The sequence below is a fragment of the Aphelocoma coerulescens genome, chromosome 10 (genome assembly GCF_041296385.1).
Source record: "Aphelocoma coerulescens isolate FSJ_1873_10779 chromosome 10, UR_Acoe_1.0, whole genome shotgun sequence".
NCBI lineage: Eukaryota > Metazoa > Chordata > Aves > Passeriformes > Corvidae > Aphelocoma > Aphelocoma coerulescens.
Window position 1 is genome coordinate 19,129,077 of NC_091024.1, and position 21,833 is coordinate 19,150,909.

Sequence of the window (21,833 nt, forward strand, 5' to 3'; positions counted from 1 at the left end):
ACAATAACTGCTAGTTTGGCTCAATTTAAATAGCTCAGCTTTATGAATACCAGGAATACATGTGCGAAAGAGGAGAGGCAAGTTGGGAAGGTTTTATTTACACTGCAGCTTAGAAGCTGCTTAAACTGATTTGGAAGCAGGTGAATAATTAATTGCATCTTTAAGGAATCGAGCTGTTAATAATACTCCCCACAGTGGCAGTTTATAAATGTTCCTGTCAGGGTGGAACATGGAGCATCGCAGAGGGAAGGTGGTGGGGGGAGGAAAAGCCTCAAGGAAACTCTTCCCCTCACTCCCCTGCCTGCAAAATGAATTAAAGTTGCCATTTTTTCCGCCATTCAGCTGTTTCTGACACCTGGATGTCAAATCAATATTATAATGACAGCACCACAGCCAAAAAATTAAAAAAAAAAAAAAAAAAAAAAAGTCCTATTACCACATGGAAAATATTTGTATTGCCTCCCACTCTCCAGGGTACTGGAGCCTGTTAATTGGGCACAAAGGGTAGGATCTGCCCGGAGCCTGCAGAACCCACTAGGGAAGCAGCTGGTAATGTTATGATGAAATTGGGTAAACGGGTTCTACAAGGGGAGGAGGGTCCTGAGCAGTGCAGGGGTTGGTCCCTTCTGCTTCTGGACAGCCCAAGACCTCCTGCTGCATCCCTGCCTCCCTCCCTCCTGTTCTTCCATCCACCCATCCCTTCCATACCTTCTGCCATCTTTCCCTCCTGCCATCCTGGGGGCCCTATCACCAGGAGGTGCTCGCAGAAGGGGGATGAATGAGCAAACAGGTGCCTTCACACCACTTTCCCCAGTTAATCTCCCCCAGCCAAGAGAATCCAAAGCTGGATCAGCCAGCACAGCCAGGGCTACAAGGATTAAACCAGCAAAAAACCTCCAGAGCCAGAAGTTTTGGGAGGAATCTAAATGCTTACACATCAGGACAGGAATAAACCTCTAATAAGGAGTTAGGAAGAAAAAGCTGGGGGAAAAGCTGGTTCCTTCAGGGAATCTTTGGCTGGGAGAAGGATTTGGCCATGGAGAAGTCTAGTCCCTGGTGCAAGTGGCCACAGCAGGGCAAGGGCTGGATGGGGACATCACCGAGCACCCCCAGCCCTGGGGTGGCAGCAGCCCCTCCATTCCCACCCAGGACAGGGGAAAAAAATACCCAAGGTTTTGATGATGCTCTCTTTTGCTGCTTTTCTTCCTCTTTATTCCAGCAAGGGATAAACCCTTCTCTCACCTCTCTCCAGTCATTCAAGCCACACCCCAGGACCTGTGTGCGGGGTAGGGGATGGCAAGGGAGCTCCATGCTGATGCTCCCAGCCCACCTCTGAGGTGGAAAATCAGCACCTGAAGAGCCCTGCCTCATTTTCCATGATTAATCAGTTTGTTTGAGAGCAGCAGGACTCCCACCCTCATCCATCCCCCCCAACAGCCACGTGTGAAGGCTGACGTTAATCAGATAAATTCCTTTGCAGTAGCACCAACAATTTTTCTAAAGCACAGTCTCCCTGGAGCTACTAATAATTACTCCAGATCCAGACATTAAAGCACCACCAAAAAAAATGTTTTTAATTAAAAAATTAATTTTTCTGACAGACCCACTGACGCCAAACTTGGAACAGCACAGCATCCATCAGGAGGGAAAGGAGAGGGATCACAATTGACCTGCTCACAAGCCTCTGCTGGGAAAGGGGCAAGGAGAAGAATTGCATCCCTCAGGGCTTTGGAGAAGCTATCCCATCTCCAAATGTCGTGTAATGTCCCTGCTCTGTACAACACATCTCAAATGGGGCAGAGTTAAGGTGATGCCCAGCTTGGTGATTGCAATCCCAGTTGCATCTTTCCCAAAAAATACCTCTGTGCTGCTGGCAAGAGGAGCCCAGAAAGAACTGTATTTCCAAGTGCCATCTCCCTAAGCCCCTGGGGTTGATATCCCACTAACAAGACACCCTCAGCCCCATCAGGTACAGGAAGAACCCTACAGAATCACCTCCCTCCCTGAAGGCACTTGAACACTCCAGCCAGGCTGGATTCATTATCCCTGGGGAAAGGAGGGGAGGGAACGGAAATAAAACATGTCATCAGTGGAAAAAAAATCCATTACCTCAAAGGGTTTTTGATGGGGAAAAGAGAGGGGGAAAAAGGTTCAGCTCAGATTCTCTCAGGCCCATGTTGGGTAGCCAAACTGAGATGCAGCCACATACAGTGTCCAGTGCTAAAAAAAGCCCTGGTATGATGCTCTGGCAAGGTCCATCAATTCCTGGCGTTACAGCCCCAACTTTTTCTGACAAACCATAGCAATGCTTGAGCTCTCCATCCCTCTGGCTGCCTCTCATCTAGGAGGCTCGGGCTCAGAATATAACAAACCTCTTCCCTTGCCCTCCCCAGCACCAAGGTTTGCAGAAGAGGGTAATGAACATCCCTGTCTCGCAGGGGCTGGGGACGTTTTACACAAGCCTGACGGAGGAACGCGGCCGGCAGTGCGCCGCTAACAAAAGATGCTTTATTGCAGGAGGATGAAAGGCAGGATGGATCGAGGCAGGGGCTGGATTAATTGGATATGGGAAAATACCTAAATATATACATGGAGGGAGAAGCAGCGAGGTGCTCCTGCAGGATTGAGATCAGGAAAAGCCAAATTGACGTGCTTAGATAAAGATGCTGAGAGCTGATTCCTCAGTTGCAAGTGGTGCTGCCAGCCTTCTGCAAAAGAGATAAGGGCAAAAAAGCCCCAAAACTGCTTAAAATATCTCCAGTACCTTCCCAAAGGGCCTCAAGGTATCAGGGCAGGGGAAGAATATTCACCTGCAGTGATGAGCCTGGGGCTCAGACAGGACCTTCCCTCCTCCTGGCCTAAGAACCCACTAATGAATTCAATGAAGTCAGTCCAGAAGATCTGGGAAACACAAAAGGTTGAATGAATTTGAGTTGCTTAACCCAGAGAAGAGACTGCCAAGGGCAAAACTGAGTCTGCAAATACAGGTGGTGATGGCTGCAAAGTGGGAGACAGAAACCTGTTCCCTGCATCCAATGTGAGGAGGAGAGGAAGAGACAGGTTAGATGTTAGGAATCCTCTTTCCAGCAGCACTGGGGAGGGATCTGGGCAGGCCAGGTCCCATCAATGGGTAGTTTTTATTGAGGAATGCTGCAATTTTTGCAGTTCCCTGGGCAGGTGGATTGCTGGTATGTTGTGGATAATTAAACTAGTACATCTTCCCACCACTGCCTGCAGCATCCCACACCCAAACACGGCATCTTGGCCTCTGTCAGAGCAGGGACTGGAAGAGGAATGTGACTTGATTTTCCATCAGCTCACCATACAGGTGAGAAAATAACATGCAGAGCCATTGCCCTTCACGTACAGCGAGCAGAGATTAACGGGGATTTATCTCAGCACTCCCTCTGATAAGCAGCCGCCTCTCCGGGCTGGAAAGATGCTGGGTGCAGGGGAAAAGGGAGGAAGGGAAACACCTGTGGGACCTTGAGAACCACAATTCACTGCTTTTCACCTCTCACTGAGGATCATTCAGTAGCTAAAGCTCTTTTGGAGATCTCAGACCCATCGCTGTCTTCCTGTGTCTCACTTCTGCCTTATTATGGTGCATTTCCCTCTTCTTCCCTCAAAAAAGCCCCACCCCAACCCTTCAGCTTTTCTGTGATAAAGCAATAATGTTTCTGCCCACCTGAAAGCCTTCAAAATCAATATATAACTTACCTGTAATAATCCCACACTTCAGAAAATTGCTTCAAAATCACATCTGTTTGGGGGAGACAGTAATTTAGACTGGCTTCCCCCAGGAATTTCTCCTCTGAAGGCACATGGCTCAGTCCTGGGAGCAGCACGTTGATGGAGCAGGTACATAAACACCCTTGGATAGAAGCCTGGCTCTGTGTCCCACCCACCTCGCAGCTGGCCATGCCTCTCCTGGCTGCAGCCCCAGCTGATTTCCAGGCCTCCATCACTTCTTAACGCTTTTTTTTTTTTTCCCTTGGATTCTTGAAATTAAATGCTGCTAATTTATTTTGCAGAAAACTCTGCAACCTGCTGGTACGTCTCTGCCAGCTGTGACCTCATCCCCCAATGATTGGATTTTGGAGTAAATTAATAGAACCAGTTCATTAATTAATTGCAACTAACTTGTGCGGTGAACTGGACCCATCTCTCATGTTCCCAGACTGCCCAGGAACCTCTCCAGATTCCAGCTCAGGAAGCACTTACTATGTTTTAATTTCAGCTGAGTGGTTTGGATGAACACTTCCTGGTGTTCCAGCTGTTAGCAAACAGCAAACCTTCAATTATCCCCTGCTCAGCTCCTGCGCCTGACCCCCCAAAATAAAAGGGGAACCCTGAAAACAGCATCCCCAGGCATCAAAGCTTCTATAGCCAAGGATAATACTGAACATCTACATCCTGTTGTAGACAGGAGCTGGCAGCAAGTGAATGCTCCAGTGAAATCTCTAAACACTGCACATATATTTTGGGTTTATTCGCTGGGCTTACCACTGAATCTTATTTGCTGGCGTGGTTTGGTTTTTGGGTTTTTTTTTGTTCCTTCTTTCTCCCTGGGAGAACTTAATAAATCTTTGAAATCATCAAAAAGAAATGCAGCTTCAACACTTAGAGAGCACGGTTAAGTTACTTCCCGGCAATATAAACTAAGGCTGTAAAGTCAAACATTTCCATGCCATAATGCAAGGCAAAAATGAGGGTTTGGGAACAGAGGGAGCAGGAACAGCCTAACCTCAGCTCTGCCATCACCTGGGGCTGGACAAGCCTGGAAAGCCCATGGCTGGCTGGCGGTGGTGACGGGGATGTCACTGTCCCCCCTCAGCTTTTGCCATCGTTCCCCTCCTGCCACACTCATCAATTTCAGCTGTTGGCGTTTCAGTGGCTGTCTCTGCACGACCCCACTCGGAGGCGGGGGCTGGCTTGATGAATCTCACCTGTACCGAGGCACGGGCACGGCAGCTGCAGCAAGGGACCAGCAGAGACAGATTGAATAACCCGCAGGTGCCCCCCTCCTCCCTCTCTCTCTTTTCATCTCTAATAATGTTTTGTCCAGTGTTCGCAGAGATAGGAGAACCCCCTTGAAGCCCTGAGGGAGGAGCCGGGTAGCACTCACCGGCTGAAGGACCAGGGAGGGAGGCAGGGAGGACCAAGGGTAGGAACAGGCAGGACCAGGGTGGGATACAGACAGGACACAGGCGGGACCGCGGCAGGATGGAGACAGGCAGGACCAGGGATGGATGCAGGCAGCATTTCCATGGCAACACAACAAAAAAGCAGCACAGCCACAGCTCCAAGAGGAGAAAGGGGTCAGGAGAAACTTTGTTGCCATGGAGGGCACAAGTCCTCCAACACCAGGGAGGAGTTGCAGTTCCCACCCCAGGATGTGCCACCCACCAGCATCTCAGGGTGCTCTGGGGACCCCAGATGCAGGTCCTGGTGGTGGGGTCCCTCACCCTTTCCCAATGCCCGGGAGCTGTGGGTAATTGTGATGCAGAGAGCTGAAGCTGTGCCGTGCCCTTGATTTACTCTCTCCAGCCTCCTGCTTTCTAAATCTCTCTTTATTAGTATCACCACACAGCAGAGTGCAATTAGCAGTATATTAGCAATAAAAAAGCAGCCAGAGCCAGAAGTACCACAGGTTATGGCTTTAAATCCTGCATCTGACAGGGTGGCTGTGGCACACACCCTGCCTTGTGACCCCCAGCCTAGGCTGCCATGTCACCCATCCCCACAGACGAGATGAACCCCAGCACCCCTCCAGCAGCTAAACCCCCTCACCAGAGCTTTTATGGGTGCTGCAGCAGAGCTGACACTAGTCCTGGCCACATTTAACCATTTATATTGATTACCCTGTCAGCTCATTTGAATAATTAAAACCAGATGGAGTCCTTTTAAGCATTTAAGGGAACAGCACCGTGAGCATCCCCGGAGCTGTGTGGTTTTGGCAGATGGGTGCACAGGAAGCTGGGCAGCTTTTGCTGTCAAATCTTCCTCTCGGTGACATTTGTCACCCTGTGTGGTACCTCCCATGCCCCTGCTGTTGGGGATGGGGTGGCGGATCAGCACAGTTGCCGCCCCAGGCACATTGGTGGGAATAATTGCTCTTGTACACTGCTATCGTTCCTTATATAAACAGCATTAAAGCTGCCAGCCAGCCACAACCCTGATTAACAGCAGCAAATAAATGAACCCAGTGCCACCAGCCCAATGCTCCAGTGTGTGTAGGGAAGGGGGGGGCCCCAGTATCCAGCCCCACCTTGGCATCGTGACTCCCAGCTCCTGTTCCAAATCTCACCCACCTGCAAAGCTCTTACACCAGGTCTCTTGCAGGGACCTCTGGCTTCTTAAAATGGATGGGTGATACCAGCTCAACTCTGGTTACTTGTTATTCCATCGTCTTTTCAAAGGGAGTAAAATATTCCTGGCATGGTGCTGGTTATGCACTCCTGCCATCACGCAGGGATGAGTTATCTTTACAGAAAGAAGCATAGATTAATGTGTCAAATGAAAATGAACTATCGGCAGAATAAGATGAAAATGCAATGGCCAGTGACAGGGAGAAAGAGAAGAGAAAAAAGAAAACGAAGCTTCTTGGGAGGACAGGAACGTTAAAAACTGAAGAAATGATCAGCATTGGTGAAGTTGGATGGAGTTTGAACACCCTGCATAGGGCAGGGACTTTCTTCTCCTGCCCAGAGCACAGCACCACAGCCTCACCATGACTGGGGTTTGTCCTTGGTCCCACCATCCCCAACCTCTGCCCCCAGATAAAGGGATTTCCCAGGGGCAGGTGAGCAGCTGGGGGGAAGCTGGGGTGCTTGGAGCAGCTCTCCCCTTGCAGCACACCACCCCTGACCCTGGCTCTGCTCAAAACCTCATGCTCCAGGCTGCTTTGAAGCTTGTGGACCAGCTGCAGAAGGTGACCCTTTCAGTGGATCTCCATCTCACCATCAGACATGTGCCCCCTTTTCCCCAGAACCACCCACGCCCTGCTCCATGCTCCTGGCTCCCCCTCTGCCCCTCACTGCACCATCCAGCCCTGCTGTGACTTTCCAACCCCAGAGCCAACCACCAGAGATAAATACCACTCAAAAATATTTTTCCAAGTAGGAATGGGTGTGCTAGCAGTGTGTCACAGCCACCTCAAATTTACAGGTGTTTATTGTCTGCAATGAGCAGTTGAGCCAAGCTGGTTTTATTTAGACATACTTCCAGTACCTGGAAATAGCTATTTATATGTCCCAGAGTTTTGACGTGGTTAGGTGCCTGGATTTTGATGGATCAAACCTATGAGCAGCAGGCTGTCAGGCTTCTGTTTCCTTTCCTCCCAGCAGATTCCCATGCTCAGGCATCAGGATGGGAATGGGGAGCCCCTATGCTGGGCAGAGTCCAGCAGACTCCCTTACTCTCCAGCTCCTCAGCATGGAAAAAGAGGCCAAAAAGCTCCTTTTTCCTACCTGCTGCTTGTTGCCTCTGTCAGAGATAAGAATTAATTAAATTTCCCTGCCTTTGTAACTGCCTGGGGAATTTTTCAGCTCCCTCCACTCCACCACGGGGTCCATCTGATTTAAGGGGGGAGTAGGGATACACTCCGTTACGTTTGCTAATACTGCAGATGGGATATCACCCCTGAGCACTGAACACATTGCAACAGGAATATTTGCAGAGCTGCTTCTTCATTCCCCAATCCCTGGGGTGCCACAGCCCCCTCCAGCAGTACTGGAGTGGGCAGGGCCCAGCCCAACCATAAATCCCACAGGCCTCCACCAGCTCAGTCAGGCTTATGGCCAGGCAGGAGCTTACACAGCAGAATAAGGGATGGTTCCCTCCAAAAATCCATCCGTAATTTGGCTTCCTCCTGCTCTCTGGGACTTTCAGAGCTGATGAGACCCTTCCAGAGCCACAGAGGTTGGTTCACCCACACCACAATGCCAGGAAAAAGAAAGAGAGGCTGCTGTCAGCCAGAGGGAGAGGAGCAGACTGTCCCATCCTCATGGGACACCTGATGCCACTCAGAGCGACCCAGCTCAAGGGATTTATCCCATGGAGACCCAGTGTACCTGGGCAAGCAGCATTCCCACAGCACAGGCCACCCCGTGCCCTCTGCCCTGTCCTTTCCTGCCCAAGGGTGGCAGGGCTGTAAATGCTTTTGGTGGAGGGACCTGCCATGAATCACTCTGGATTTACAGCTGAGCTGCAAGAAAGGGAATTATATAACTCTCAGGAGACAGGCTGGCGTGGAGTGAACATCCATCAAGCACAAATTCTGGATTATTTACCACTGCTGGATCTTGCCAAGAGAAACACCCCCTGCACCGGACAGCCTGTGAATGGATTCAGCCGTGGGGGCCTGTTCAGCAAATGGAAAGTCTCTGTCCTCCTTGTCAGATAAAACTGGGGTGTTCAGTCCCCACTCTGCTCCCCTCAGTCCCCCTGAGCCCAGTGCCTGGCAGAGGACAGGTCTCAGCTCGGCACAGCCCCATCTGGATCACAGATCCTAGAGCCAGAGGAGTCTGGCAGGAGTGCCAAGCAGCCCTTTTTATGAGCAGCACTTAATTATTTGCCCTTTTAAAACGTTTTGCATCATAAACCTGGAATGGAGCAGAGGAAGGTGATTATTCTGCCACTCGCTCTCCCTTACTGGAGGCTAGTGGTGTGCTGGGCACGGTGGCCACAGCCTGGGGATCCCATCTAAGCCAGCACCCAGCCTTATTGACACCTGCAGTGTCATTTTGCACTGAACTAAGCCACGTACAGGAAGATTTAGGGAGGTGAGATGTACCTCAGATAGGTATCACAGGCAGCAGGATCCATCATCAAATCGTTGTGTCCTCAACATCGACAGCCTTAAATCAAGGGAAGGGGGCAGGAGATGCTCTCCAAAGCACAGCCTGGGTGGCTGCAGGGGTCCCTGTGATATACAGGAGCCATCTTTCCAGACACGGGCTGTATTTTGTTCTCCCTCAGTCCAGACCATGCCAGGCCTGGATCCCACTCCTTGGGAACATCATTTTTTGCTTGGCTCTAGCAGCTGATTTAGGAGCAGACCAGGGGGAATGGTCCAAGAGCAAAACTAAACCCTTGTTACATAAATAGCCCCCTAATTGTGCCCTGTTACATCCTTTTAACTTAAGCACACATGGAAGCATTTCCTCAGCTAGGGAGGGATTTGAGCTTTACTTTTAAGGTAGGACTTGCAAATCCCAGGAAACCTGAGCACCCTGGTCTAGTGGAAGGCATCCCTGCAGGGTGGGTTGGAACTGGGTGATCTTTAAAGTCCCTTCCAACCCAAGCCATTCTGAAATTCTATGATCTGAGCCATCAAAACGAGCTTCCCAATCTCCTCAGCCCTTGCAGAGAGAAAAACAGATTAGATCTGCCCAAATGCTGGCTTTTTAGAAGGGATTTTGGATTTTCTCCCAACCTGGAAACTTTATATCGGTTCTTTGCCATTTTCTTTAAACTGGCAGTAAAAATTGAGGGAGACTAAAAGTCTGTGATTTGTACTTTGCACATGGGGAGCGGAACAATCTTTTGTTCATTTACTGTGACAACTGCAGTTCAGATTTAATTATTTACGATAATGTTCCAAGGCGCATTAGGGAATGTTCTCTTAGTTCATAAAAAATAATGACGCCTTGGTGCTGAGTGGCACCTAGCTACAGGCTCTGCTACTGCACTGGGGGAGGCACGTGCAGCTCCAGGAATGGAGCAGAATCCACTTGTCACACCTCCTCTGTCTGGTGGCTCAGGGGCCTTGCCAAGCACAGCCCCCGAGCCATCCAAGCCATTCCCACATGCCATATTCACCACCCAGAGTCCAAGACAGGATCACTCCACCAGCACTCTGAGCTGCTGCAGCCTCTGCACAAGCAGAGGCTCCTCTCCAACAGCCTCAGCTCCCCTGGCTGGTTGATGGGTGCATCCGTGGGTGTATTTTCATTCCCCTCTCCTGAAATACAGCCCAGAAACCGCCATTCCCTCCTGAAGCTGCTGGCAGTCCTTACTTCATGTTTTCTCTTTGTCCTTGTCTAAACTCCCACTGCCCCACCTCAGTCTGTCTTCCAGCACTTTTTACTATGTCCTTTTCCATTAGTCACAGGAATTAGGGGAGACAGTTGGTATTTCATTATTAAATGTCTCACATCCAATAAATAGATCATTATTCTCGTCTGATTAGCAGCTCCACTTCCATCAGTTCAGAATAGTTATGGGTTTTTTCCCTTCCCATCTTCAAGGAGTAGCACAGTTTCTCCTAAGATCTGTTATAATCAAAGGATTAGAGCTCTGGAAATGTCCTCTGCATAGGCAGGAAGGTTTTTTCCTGCTCTCCCTCTCTCAGAGTGAGCATGCTTTGAAACTCTGGCTCCTGGCTCCACGATACTGCCTGTACCTGACCTGGTTTAATTTTAGTCTTGCCCAAATCTGCTACCCGCTCATTTAGCTGCAGCACAGAGAGATCTCTATGGAGCTGGCCACAGGTCAGCTCAGATACTTTTATTACAATTGCAGAGTCCACATGTATCCTGCAGCTCTGAGCTGGCTCCTGGATGTTGGACACCTTCCCTCTCAGGACTGCAAACTCCCTCTCCTCCAGCCAACCAGCACCACTGGGATGGGAGACAGGAGCTGCACCCCAGGCACAGCTCCTCTTTTCTCACAGTAGAGGAGTCAACAGCAGGTTTCACATCATACCCACAACTTCAAAGGCTGCAGAGAAAATCAGAGGTGGATGCAGTCTTTTGGGACATTTCCAGCATTTCTGACATGGCAAGCAGTGCCCCAGAAAGCACTGACCCAGCTGTCCAGTTACAGCCATGGTGGGCCAAGCAAGACATAAGAGCATGAAAGTTCCAATGAATATTCATTTGAAAACTTGCTCAAATATTCCCAGGGTAAGTGTGGCTCTGTATTAATTTCACTCTGCACACAGAGCACATTGTAATTGCAGAGAGAAAGCTGCACAACCAGGTAAAAACAGGTTTGGGGGTCTCTCACCAGAGCAGGAAAATTTAAAGACCTCCCAGGATCCCACTGCCCTGCAGCTCTTCCTCCACGTGTGCTGAAGGACCACCTTCACCAAGCACAGCTCATCCAAGACTGGAGCAGCAGGTCCCACCAGGCTGAGAGGAGAGGGCAATTCCCTTTCCGCTTGCGTTTTTCCAGACGTGAAAAAAGCTCACTGTGAAAAGAGCCACGTAACTGCTCTCGCTGGACATTCAGTTCAATTAGCTTTGCTGACCTCAGAGGCAAGGCTTTAGCTGAGTCTTGCAGGTCACAAGGAACAGGGCAGCATAATTAGCCAGTGAAGTCCGGAGCAGTGAATCCCAGTGGGAGGCAGATCTTCACCAAATAAACCCAACCACTCGAGCTTCTCCTTCAATCCCAGCTCCTCCTTCACCGGTTCTCTGGTTTTCAACACTCGAGGACCTCTCCTTGCAGCACTCCCCAGTTTGTCCCACTCTGTTGACACCTCTTTTCACCCATTCCCATTCCTCACACCCTGCAGCTCTTCTCAGGCTGTAATTGGGATGATGGCCACGTTTGCAGACACGTCTGTCATCAAGCTCGTCTTTCCATCCACTCCATAACACAGGACCCATGCCTATGGATGCATCCATCATCCCTGTGGGCTGCTCTGGCACTAATATCCTTGTGAGAGGCTCTGGATTGCCTGGGAGATAACAAGTTTGCATCTTTAACAGCTCCTCCAATATTTGTACCCAGCTCCATCCCTGCCTGGCTGGATGTCTCCCATTCCAGGAGGTCTCTAATTGCTGCGTGATGCGTCGGTTCAGCCAGCTGATCACAAATCACTCTGTCAGCCAGGCCCTCAAAGCAGCACCTTGGGACCAATTTGCTTTGGTGACATCTCAGACAGCTCTGCACAGTCCCAGGAACGGGGATAAGGATGGGAGGGAGGGGACAAGTGAGGACCAGGATGCAGAGCCACAGCCAACTCAGCTCTCTACTGTGCAGGGGTTCCAGCAGCCAAAAAAAAAGGACGTGAAGAATTGGAGCTGGGCAACTGCAGGAATAAGCAGCCAAGCTTTAGAAAGACGGGCAGCTTCTGCCCCATATCAGGAAGTGTTGAATCTCTGCCTTCTCCTCTCAGCCCTGGAAACCAATCCCTTCCATGCTCAGGGTCAGCTGCTCACTGACTGCTTGGCCCTTCTTAATTCCCATAAATCACAGCTCCTCACTTTACATCTATAAATTTGGGGAGCAGCACTTTGTGCTCAATGGGTTAAAAGACACCATGAACTATTGGGATGGTGGTTGGGCCTCTCCATCCTGTGCCAGAGGGTAAGTGGCTACCCCAGCTCTTACCACATTCCATGAGCACCAGGATGAACCAGCACTGATAAATCAATCTTCAGCCAGGAGGGATTTGGGGAGGGGCCAGGGCTGAGCTGCCCCCAGCCCTCCCCTCCACCCTGGTGAGGATGCTGCAGCTCTTTCCCCATCCCACTTCTTGTTCAGTGGCTTGTTCTGCTTCGGGCTCAGAGGGTATTTCAGCCATCTCGGTGCTTCTAATCTCTTTGGGAACATTGCTGAGAAACACAATTTCAAGCCTCCCAAGATGTGACATGACTTGTAATTTGAGGCAGAGGTGAGAGCCTACCACCCAAGGGACAGAAAATAAACTGCCTCTGCATGATTCTGCTCCCAGCCCTCCTCCCCGTGATGCTCCCCTTTCCAACCCGAGCCCCAAAACCTGGGGCTGGAGTCTCTGGGCAGCCCCTCTGGCAAGAGTGGGCCTCTGGCCTCCTTCCTCACACCCAGCAACCCCGGGAGAGCAAAGCAGAGGCTGGAAAGTACCTGGATGAGGAGCAGATGTGGGGCACAGGGGCTGCAGGCTGTGAGGGGGATGGAGGGCAGGGCTGGAGGGCAGCCAGCCCCAGCTCAGAGAAGCCAGGGAAGCCATTTGGGAGCAGCCTCTGCAGAGCAGGAGGCTGAGTGGCACATTCCAGAGTGCCATCTGCTGGCACCCAGCCCTGCTCCCCACTCCACCAGGAGCCCCCAGCATCGGCCAGGTCCCTCGTTCCCCAGAGCAGGATCTCTCTACAGGGACCCAGGGAGCCTCACAACCTCTCACCCCCAAATCCCACCTGTTGACCAGGCCCCCCCCCCCCCCCCCCCGCCTTTTGCCAGATGGGTTCCCACAGCTCCACTTGGATTGTCTCTCCATAAAAAGAGCTGTTGGGTCAGATCAGGGCCCAGCTCTCAGCCATGGTCTCTGGCTAAGCATCCTGTGGGAACACTCCCCAAACTGAACTGTCCCCGGGCCCTGGGGCAGGGGCTGCCCACACCAGCACCAGGTAATACTGGTACAATCCACCCGATGTCCCAGTGCTCTGGTGGGCGAGCTAAAACAAGAGGAGAAATAAAACTTCCAATTAGCCTTAACATTTCTGGGGCCAAAACAAGGGTGAGGCAGAGGAGTGGAAACAAATCAGTCATTAAATGTCAGCAGCAGGCAAAGCCAGTAAAACATCCCAGATTTCACTCTTGAAAAAAAAAACCAAAAAAAACCAACCTATTGATTTTACTAGAGAACACAGGGATTTTGCAGATCCATGGAGGGGTCCATGGCAGGACCTATCCACGGATCTGCAAAACCCTCAAGCCCCCGTGAGGGCCTGCCTGGCTGGGAAAGGCATGGAAAGGAAATGAGTGGGATGGAGCTGGCCATGCTGGCACATGTGCCTTTGTTTCACATCAGAGGAGGAGATAATAACCACCTGTGATCCTGTAAATTTTGATTTACACTCCAGCATCCCAAGCAATGCTCTGTTCATGGCTCAGGTGTTAATTGGGAGATTCCTCCTCATTTGTGAATGTAGCAGCTCCCCAGCTTCTTGGCTGGGTGATGGTTTCATTATCATTTCCTATATATTAGCTTTAAATCCCCAATAATCCCACACGACTGGAGCCCATTCCAAGTGAGCAGCAAAATCCAATTTAGGATCCTATTCTCTTGGACTATGTAACCAGAGCCTACTTTGTGCAGGCACAAAAATCCAATTCAGCTTCTTTGCCTCTCAACAGCTGCCCCCACGAGACTTTTCCAGATGAAAAAAACAAACACAAAACCCCACAAGCCAGAGTTGGAGGTGAGCCATGCCCCTGTGGGAAGACTGGGAGAAGGTGGTATGGGGCTACAGGCAGCTCTGCTCCTGCATCCCTGCCCCCAGAGCTTTTGCAGGGTGTCTTTGGCAGCCAGATCCTCTCTCACATCATCCCCCAGCTCCACTCACCCTCCATCCCCAACTCCATCCCCCACCAGCAGCCACCTCCCCAGGCACTTTCCAGGTAACACTTCCCCCCCCCTTGCAGCCTATTCCCAATGCAGTTTAGTCCTGTCAGGCTTCTCTACCATTCTCATTTAATTTCCATTAGTCCCAATTAACCACACAACATTCACAAGTCACTCTAGTGCAGAATGTTTAAAGATCGCCCAAATTCAGTGACTTACCCTGTGTCAGTGCCAGGCTGAGGATGTTCCCTACATCCCAGGGCTGGAGCCACGCTGGAAAATCAGGGGTGGGAGTCAGTGACAGCACTCCCAAAACCAGAACTTGGGCAAGGCTGAGTTTTCAATAGGATTGAATTTCCAGTTTCCTGAATCTCCTTTTCAGGGTTCTGGACTGGATTTCAGACACTTGCTAGAAATGATAGGAAAGGGCTTTGTCACCCAAAAGGGCTGTTGTCCTCACTGCAAAGACACAGAGACGGCCAGGAAGTGCTGCAAGGAAAGAATGGGAGCCAAACCCGCCCCCACCAGAAATCCTGACTGGATTCAGTCATCAGGGTTTGCTTCATTTTTTGTCTTTAGATGTTGCACTGCAAACTCACATTTCCTAGGCAAAAAGTCTTTTGAACCAACTCTTCCCTGTTTTGGACGCTTACAAATCACAGGAATGGACATTCTGGAGTGCTTCTGAATGCCTGCTTTCAAACTGGGGAGATTTATCGAGCCTGACCTTCCCCACACTCTCTCTTTGACAAAGGAGCAGTTTCCAACAAATACAACCAAAAGCTACTCCAAAAATCCATCCCCACAGCCTCCATGCTCTCTCCTCCTTTCTTTACAGCTCGCTCACCCTTTATTCATCCTGCCTTACTCTTCCTCCTCCAACTTGAGTTCTTCTTCTTGTGGTTAATTCCCCCAGGGTCTGGGTTGTCTGGGGATCATCTTCCTCCAGATGAAGAGTTCTTGATCCTTTCTTCACACACATCCTGGCAGCCTTGGCTTTCACAGGAAAGTCTTCTGGGATGTACCTGGCCCTTCTAACAAGCTAGAAAATAAAAATAATGATTACCTGCATAGGAATTAAATTTGATGTACCTCCCCGAGAGTATGTGGAATGAGCAAAGTCAGTAACAACGGGGAATTTTCATCCATTTAAGGAGACAGAGTAAGGAGAGGGATGCATGATTTTGTGGAAGTGGGTACAGCTCCTTGACTGGGGGTTCTGATGGGGGTAAGAGAGGGTGGGAACATGCGTGGGGTCAGCTGGAGAGATGCAGAGGATGTAGGATAGGGAGGAAGAGGGGCATTGACTGGAGAGGCTGAGGAGGTGATGGAAGGGCTGAAGCAAACCCATGGCTCAGGGATGGGGGCTCTTCTCTCACCTTAAATATTTTTGCCCCATTTCCTTCTCCAACTAGTCAGTCTTTCCTGGCTCTTGTCCTGTTTCTACAATTTCTACTTCCCTCTCTCCATCTGCAGTGTGACCCAGGCACACACGAGTGCTCACAGCCAGGGGCTTCACCAAGAGCATATCAAGTGGAAACATAACAGAGGCCGTTTTGTCTGGGTTTTTTTTCAGTGAAAAAAAAAGTGGAAGGATTTGTGCTGTGTCAGTGGATGACAGTTTTCCAGGGGCTCAGTGAAGCTGCTGGTGGGCTGCAGGATCCTGGCAGGAGGCGAGCCTGCCCTGGGCTGCTCAGCTGCCACTCTCCCTGACATTTTTTGTATGCCCAGAGAGCAGCTCTCCCACATCTCGTGAGCATCACCTGACGTTTCAGCGAGGCTCCATGCACCCTTACTGGGTGCTCCAGTCCTACCAGCGCCTCCCCATGCACAGCACATCCATGGTTCCACCAGTATTTGAAGCTTGAAGAGGCTCAAGATACGTCAGGAGTATTTTTCATGGATAAATAGACCCTTTTCCCTCCATGTCGCTGGCTCAGCTCCAGCCCAGGGTCAATAGAGACAGAAAGTCATTGCCAACTCATGAATTCATGCAAGGAAATAAGGCATTGGTCTCACTCTAGTTATGAGGAGACAGGTATCCACATCACAGCTGCTCCTTTCACACCACTGCTAACCAGCACCTTCTACCCAGGCCAGAAGATTCCCTTCCCTCCAAGGCAAGCCTAAGTACACACAAGGGGATTATTTCTGGAAGCATCTTCTCCACTGCCTTGTGCCTTCACAGAAAAAAAAGCCAGCAGCTAGTTCCTTCCCACCAGCACATGACCTGGATCCTCCACATGACCAGTTTTTATTGGGAATCAGCTCTGCCTGGTGGGGCAGGGGATGGTCACAGAAGCCCTGCCTGCTTTGGGGAGAAACTTATCCCCAGGACCTTCTCTTTGACTCTTTCCACAGATACTGTGTTCGCAGGAAAATGTCACATGCTGGGCTTCACAGCTGGCCCTCATCCCTGCCATCTAGAAACTGCTGCACACCTTTGTGGATTGATACAGCAATTGTGAATTTCACCCTCCAGAAGAAAAAGCTGGTGATCCAAGTAGAAACCATCCTGTAAGCATCTCCCTCTTGTGTTAGTGGTGTGAGGACACCAGAGAGTCCCCACATGCAACTGAAGAGGCAGTTGCTACCCCAAAAGTCCCAGCTTTGACCCCTGGATTTATGTGGCCTCCTTAGTGCAGGGCTTGGGTCCTTCTAGCACCAGTCCAGGTGCTGTGGGGCACTGTGGGGAAGAGAAGGAAAGGGCACAGAGGAGCCAGGAAAGAAGCCAGCAGGCAATGGGCAAGGTGAGGCTGGTGTCACCAAGAGGAAGAGGGCAGATACACAAGTGTGCCCTGGAGGACAGCCAGCCTCGCTCCATGGAGGAGATGGCCCCACTTTGCCACGCAGCCAGGAGGACAAATCCTGCCAGAAATAAGGCCCTTGTTACTATGGTGATTAGTACTGCCTTGCAAATACAACCCTGTGCCACAAGCTGGTTGTGACAGCAGTGGGCGAGCAGACAGGCAAGAGATGGTCCCAGCCACCCCAAGCTCTCCCTGATGGGGAGGGTGCAGAGGAGACCCCCGGCAAAGCCCCCTCTTCCAGCCCCCGGTGACACAGCTTGGGGCCTCCAGCTGACAAGCAGGTTTAATTGAATGTTTCTCTCTTTATGTTTCTCTTTCCAGCAAATAAAGCCAGAGCAAGATAAAAATATATGACGCTTAAAGGGGACACTGCCAAGGAATTTTTATCTGTTTTAATTTGCATTTTACTCTTCGTTTGTTTGCATCACTGTGGCTACAAAATAGCATTTTTAAAATTTTTTTATTCCCTTTCCTGAGTTTTGTCATGTTTCCAGCTGGCAAATAGTGACTGAGGCCCCTTGTCCCACTGCGGTCCCCTGGGCTGCTCCCAGAGAGAGGTGCAGGTAACCCTGCAAACCACAACAGGGTGGTATGTTCTGTCCCACTCTTGTTGTTATTATGTCTTTGTTTATACCCTGGCTCCTGGAATTAACAACTGGAAGGAGGATATTAGCCTTTGGATAAAACCCCAATGCTTGAGAGATCCCAGCTATTCTGCCCTGTAAATTTTGATAGAATTTATTGCTCTCTGCCACATCAGGACCTGAAGGTGGAAATCCAAGGCACTGGTTTTCTTCTCAGGACAAACTAATGCCAAGCTAGAAATAGTCTGGATAGAATTCCCCACAACCCCTACTTAGAGCTCCAGGACAAGCCCAATTTTCCTCCTCCCTGCTCGGGCCCTGCTAATTTCCCCAGCCGCCGTGATAAATGGCTGTGCCGGCAAAGTGACATCTTTCTAATCTGCTCCAAGACAGATGGGTTCCTCTGCCGGGAGAGAAGTCCCACGGTTAAACCTGGCTGGGAGGGAAACCACAGCACTGGAAGCTGGAGCAATGTGAAGGGTGGGGGGGGTGGGTCATTTTGCATCTTTCTCTGCTTAATCCACACATTAGATGGGGATGAATAAGAGCTTTGGGGGCTTCAGGCACCATGAGCTTGGCTGGGGATGGAGAGGTGTATGGGGGATGGAGTATGACCATCTTCCCTGGCCAGGTAGGTACACCTGGAGAAACCACCACCTTCCCAGGTAAAGAACACACCTTCATCTTTCTCTGAGAAGCTGTATGGTGAGCAGCAGGTGAAGCAGCAGCCAGGGCTTTGCAGGGTCAGGGTTTCGAGCTGCTGCTGTTCTGGTGTGTCCTCCTGGCAGCCTGCAAATGCGTGTTTGGGAAGGCAGGTCTCTGCACCTGCACACCTTCCCAGGCTGGTTTAGTGACAGCAGAGATGGACAACAAGGGGCCAAATAGCAGCAAGGTAAGCCCTCCCCCAAATCAGCACGAGTGCCAGACCAGAAGCAGGGGGATCAGTCCCCAGCGTGTCCCCACCTGCTTAGACCTGGGACTGACAACGGCCCGAGCTGGCAGTGGGGCCTGTATGGCCCCTGCTCATCCCAATCCCCCGGAGCATCCATCCATCCCTTCCTCCCATCCCTGGCCGGGCAAGCGCAGAGCACTGGTGCCATCTCCTGGGCTGCGGCCGCTGCCAGCAGCTCCCGAATCCTGCCCGCTACAGGAGGGTCCCCACGATCACATTCCCTGTGAGACCGAGGCATCCCGAACACACGCTCGCTGTCGCATCCAGCCGAGCAGGGCCGCCCCAAACTTCCTCCTGCACCAGCACCGCCTGCATCTTCCTCACCTCCCACCCTGCGCCCAGTGCTCTGCCAACTCAAGCTACCCAGAGCCTGCCGCAGCCTCAGGCTGGTTTTAGTGGGCTTTAGCTCTGGCTGGGTGAGGAAGAGCATTTCTTCAGACAGACATTATGCTTGTGGCATGGAGTGACAGGACAAGGGGGAATGGCTTCACACTGACAGGGCAGGGTTAGATTGGATATTGGGGAGAAACTCCTCCCTGTGAGGGCGGTGAGGTCCTGGCACAGACTGCTCAGAGAAGCTGTGGCTGCCCCACAAAAAATGTTCAGTCAGGTTGGACGGGGCTTGGAGCAACCTGGGATAGTGGAAGGTGTCCCTACCCATGGCAGGAACTGGATGACCTTTAAAGTCCCTTCCAACCCAAACCCCTCTGCAATTCTACTACCACAAGGTCCCCAAGACCAAGCCCAGACCTGCGACAGCTAGGTCCCAAGACCTCACTGGATACCCAAAACCAGTCTGAGCAGCCAGCACAGCTCACCACTGCTCTCCCACATGCTCCAAGACCTTCCCATGCCCTCAGAGAATTCCCCACTCACACAGTGGGGAATTAGTTCCTTGAAAATACATCAGTCAATATCTACCTAGTGTTAAAAGCTCGTTCCTCTGTCTGACAAGCCCTGGAGAAGATGGTGAGCCTGCTGCCTCCACAGCTCAGATCCTCTTCCAAAGCATCCTAAATCCAAGCTAAAAATAAATGGGCTGTATTGATTTCCTTTTTAAAACTAATGCTGGAGAGTGATGTGTTCTGTGCTCAAGGAAGAGCAAAAAGTATTAGTCACAGGGAAGTACAGCCACAGCCCTCCAAATCCCCCACAGGTGTAAATAAAGTCCATCTCACATCAAACCCCTTGCACAGGGTCTGGGGGAGCAGCAGCAGAGCTGTGGGGCTGGTCCAGAGGGGTTGTCCCATGGTCCAGCACAGCTCCAAAGCCCCAGCACATGACTTTTTGAGGACTTAAAACCCCATCCCTGTACAGAGGCTGCATGTGAGGTACCCAAGTGGGAACACTGTAAAGTAGCACACCAAGTCAACAGAGAGGAGAGGTTTGCTCACCATGCTGGGGACACATCCTCATCCCCATCCTGGTCCTCTGAGAGCAAGGGAATCCCCCAAACTGGGTAAGGAGTGCAGACCATCTATCCAAGCCCAGCATCTGCCCAGGGTCACAGCACAGCTCTAGTGAGAAGGAACAAGAGCTGAAGGCACCTGAGTTTAAAGGCAGCCGGGGTGATGGGCAGTGTGGAGGGTGTGGTGAGAGCCCAGGTGCAGCTTGTCAGGACAATTAGAACCCAACTGTTTGTCTCCTTGAATTAACAGCAGCACAGGTACAAAGTCTGGTTGGTGGTTGCAGACATCAAACAGGCTTCAGACTGTGCTTCTCCCATCTAGTGCAGAGGCAGGCAGCGTTCCCAACTTTCCTGCAGCAACCCCAGCTGCCCACAGCACCCCCAAACGCCCTGCAGCATCCTCTTTCTCCTTGAGTTCATCCCCGAGACAAGGCAGGCATGTCAGAAACACCAAACAAACCCTGTGACATCCCCCTCTACTCCCCTGGCTGAGCCCAGCACATCTGCCCAGCTGTTTCAAGCCACAGACACAAGGTTCACACTGCTTTTGTCCCGAGCACGCAGAGGGAAACACTCTGCTCCTGGGGAAATGGGTGCATGGCCAAGGCTACAGACCCACCACCTCAGGCCAGATCCACCCGCTACCTCTGGCCAGGGCACTGCTTCAGCCAGGTCAGATCCAAAGGCTTTGCTTCGTTTCCTTTTGTAATCCCTCCAGCACATGGGAAGGCAGATGCTGAGAAGCTAAATCCCAGCAGCATTCATGAATGTGCTGTCTCCTGCCAGTGCCGGATGGGATATTCCTTCCAGGCGCTCACGGCGTGCTCCAAGCACGCTTGCCGCTCTCCTCCCTCGGACAGACTTACTTCCCCAGCTGCAGCCCCTCACAGCCATTGGGACCCCCATCCTCACTCCGTGGGTGGCCGACCCCCTCCTGTGCCAGTGGAGGGTGGCAGGGGAGAGCCTGGGTCTGGCACAAGGCCCAGCCAGGGTGCAGGGTGTATTTTTGGAGGGGAAAGGCAAGTAGAGGAGCTGAGTTTTGCTTATTGAAGGGTGCACAGGGAGCCTCTTCCCTGCAGGTGAATGTTGGCATTCCAGGGAAATAGTTGCCAGGGGCGGCTTTGCCCATGCCAAGCAAACAGGCCACATACCTGTCCAGGGAAAGGGCTCTCCCTTGGAAAGGGCTCCTGGCTTGGCCAGCTCGCACAGCGCTTAGATGCAGGGGATGAAGCGGGGTTCCCATGACAGGCGGGGTGACCGAGAGGTGCCCACATGAGCAGGGTGTCCTGCAGGCATGTCAGGGCTCTGGGTGGAGGGCTGCTGCAGCTGTGGACCCCCTCAGCAGCCCTCCACACCTCCCTCTGTACCGCCTACCCTGGAAACACATCCTAAATAAAGCTGGGATCGGATAAATAAATGCGTCCGGAGGCCGGCGGGTCAGCCAGCACCGAGAGGAGGAGGGGAGCAGCCCTGCACCACAAGGGATGGGAACTGTGGCTGCCTCAAACACTGGCCCCAAGACTGCAGGGGAAGGAAAGAATTTTTCTTATTTTTTCCCCTCCTAAAAGTCTCCCCAGGCCTCCAGCCCCCCGCAGTGGGCACTCACCTAAGGGCAAAGGCAGCTCCCCACTGCCGGAAAGTGGAGCTGGCACTGGCATTGGCTCCCTGTGGTTGAAGCTGCCTTGCAGGGGAAGAACGAGGGTCCCTCGTGCAGAACCAGGCTGCCAGCCCTGCCCGGAGAGTGAAAACATCACTCCACGCTGGCTCTGCCCCTCTGCTGCTCAGCCAGATGTTGGCTGGGAAA

At 51.5% G+C, this 21,833-nt stretch overlaps 2 long non-coding RNA genes across 6 annotated transcripts; both read right to left on the reverse strand.

Moving 5' to 3' along the window:
- Positions 1 to 1,112: 1,112 nt before the first annotated feature.
- Positions 1,113 to 7,019, reverse strand: LOC138116524 (uncharacterized). 3 transcript variants are annotated; one of them, XR_011154187.1, is made up of 4 exons: positions 5,469 to 7,019; positions 3,721 to 4,974; positions 2,811 to 2,901; positions 1,113 to 2,742 (listed from the first exon to the last, which is right to left on the reverse strand). It is a non-coding gene; the product is annotated as an uncharacterized lncRNA (long non-coding RNA). The 3 variants fall into 3 exon arrangements; XR_011154186.1 differs by having other exon boundaries at positions 1,113 to 2,708; positions 5,410 to 7,019; XR_011154185.1 differs by having other exon boundaries at positions 5,410 to 7,019.
- A 7,248-nt stretch (positions 7,020 to 14,267) lies between these two features.
- LOC138116428 (uncharacterized) lies at positions 14,268 to 20,131 on the reverse strand. 3 transcript variants are annotated; one of them, XR_011154143.1, is made up of 4 exons: positions 20,016 to 20,131; positions 18,348 to 18,458; positions 15,123 to 15,317; positions 14,268 to 14,548 (listed from the first exon to the last, which is right to left on the reverse strand). It is a non-coding gene; the product is annotated as an uncharacterized lncRNA (long non-coding RNA). The 3 variants fall into 3 exon arrangements; XR_011154142.1 differs by having other exon boundaries at positions 14,268 to 15,317; XR_011154141.1 differs by lacking the exons at positions 14,268 to 14,548; positions 15,123 to 15,317 and adding an exon at positions 16,156 to 17,143.
- Between the last annotated feature and the right edge of the window lie 1,702 nt (positions 20,132 to 21,833).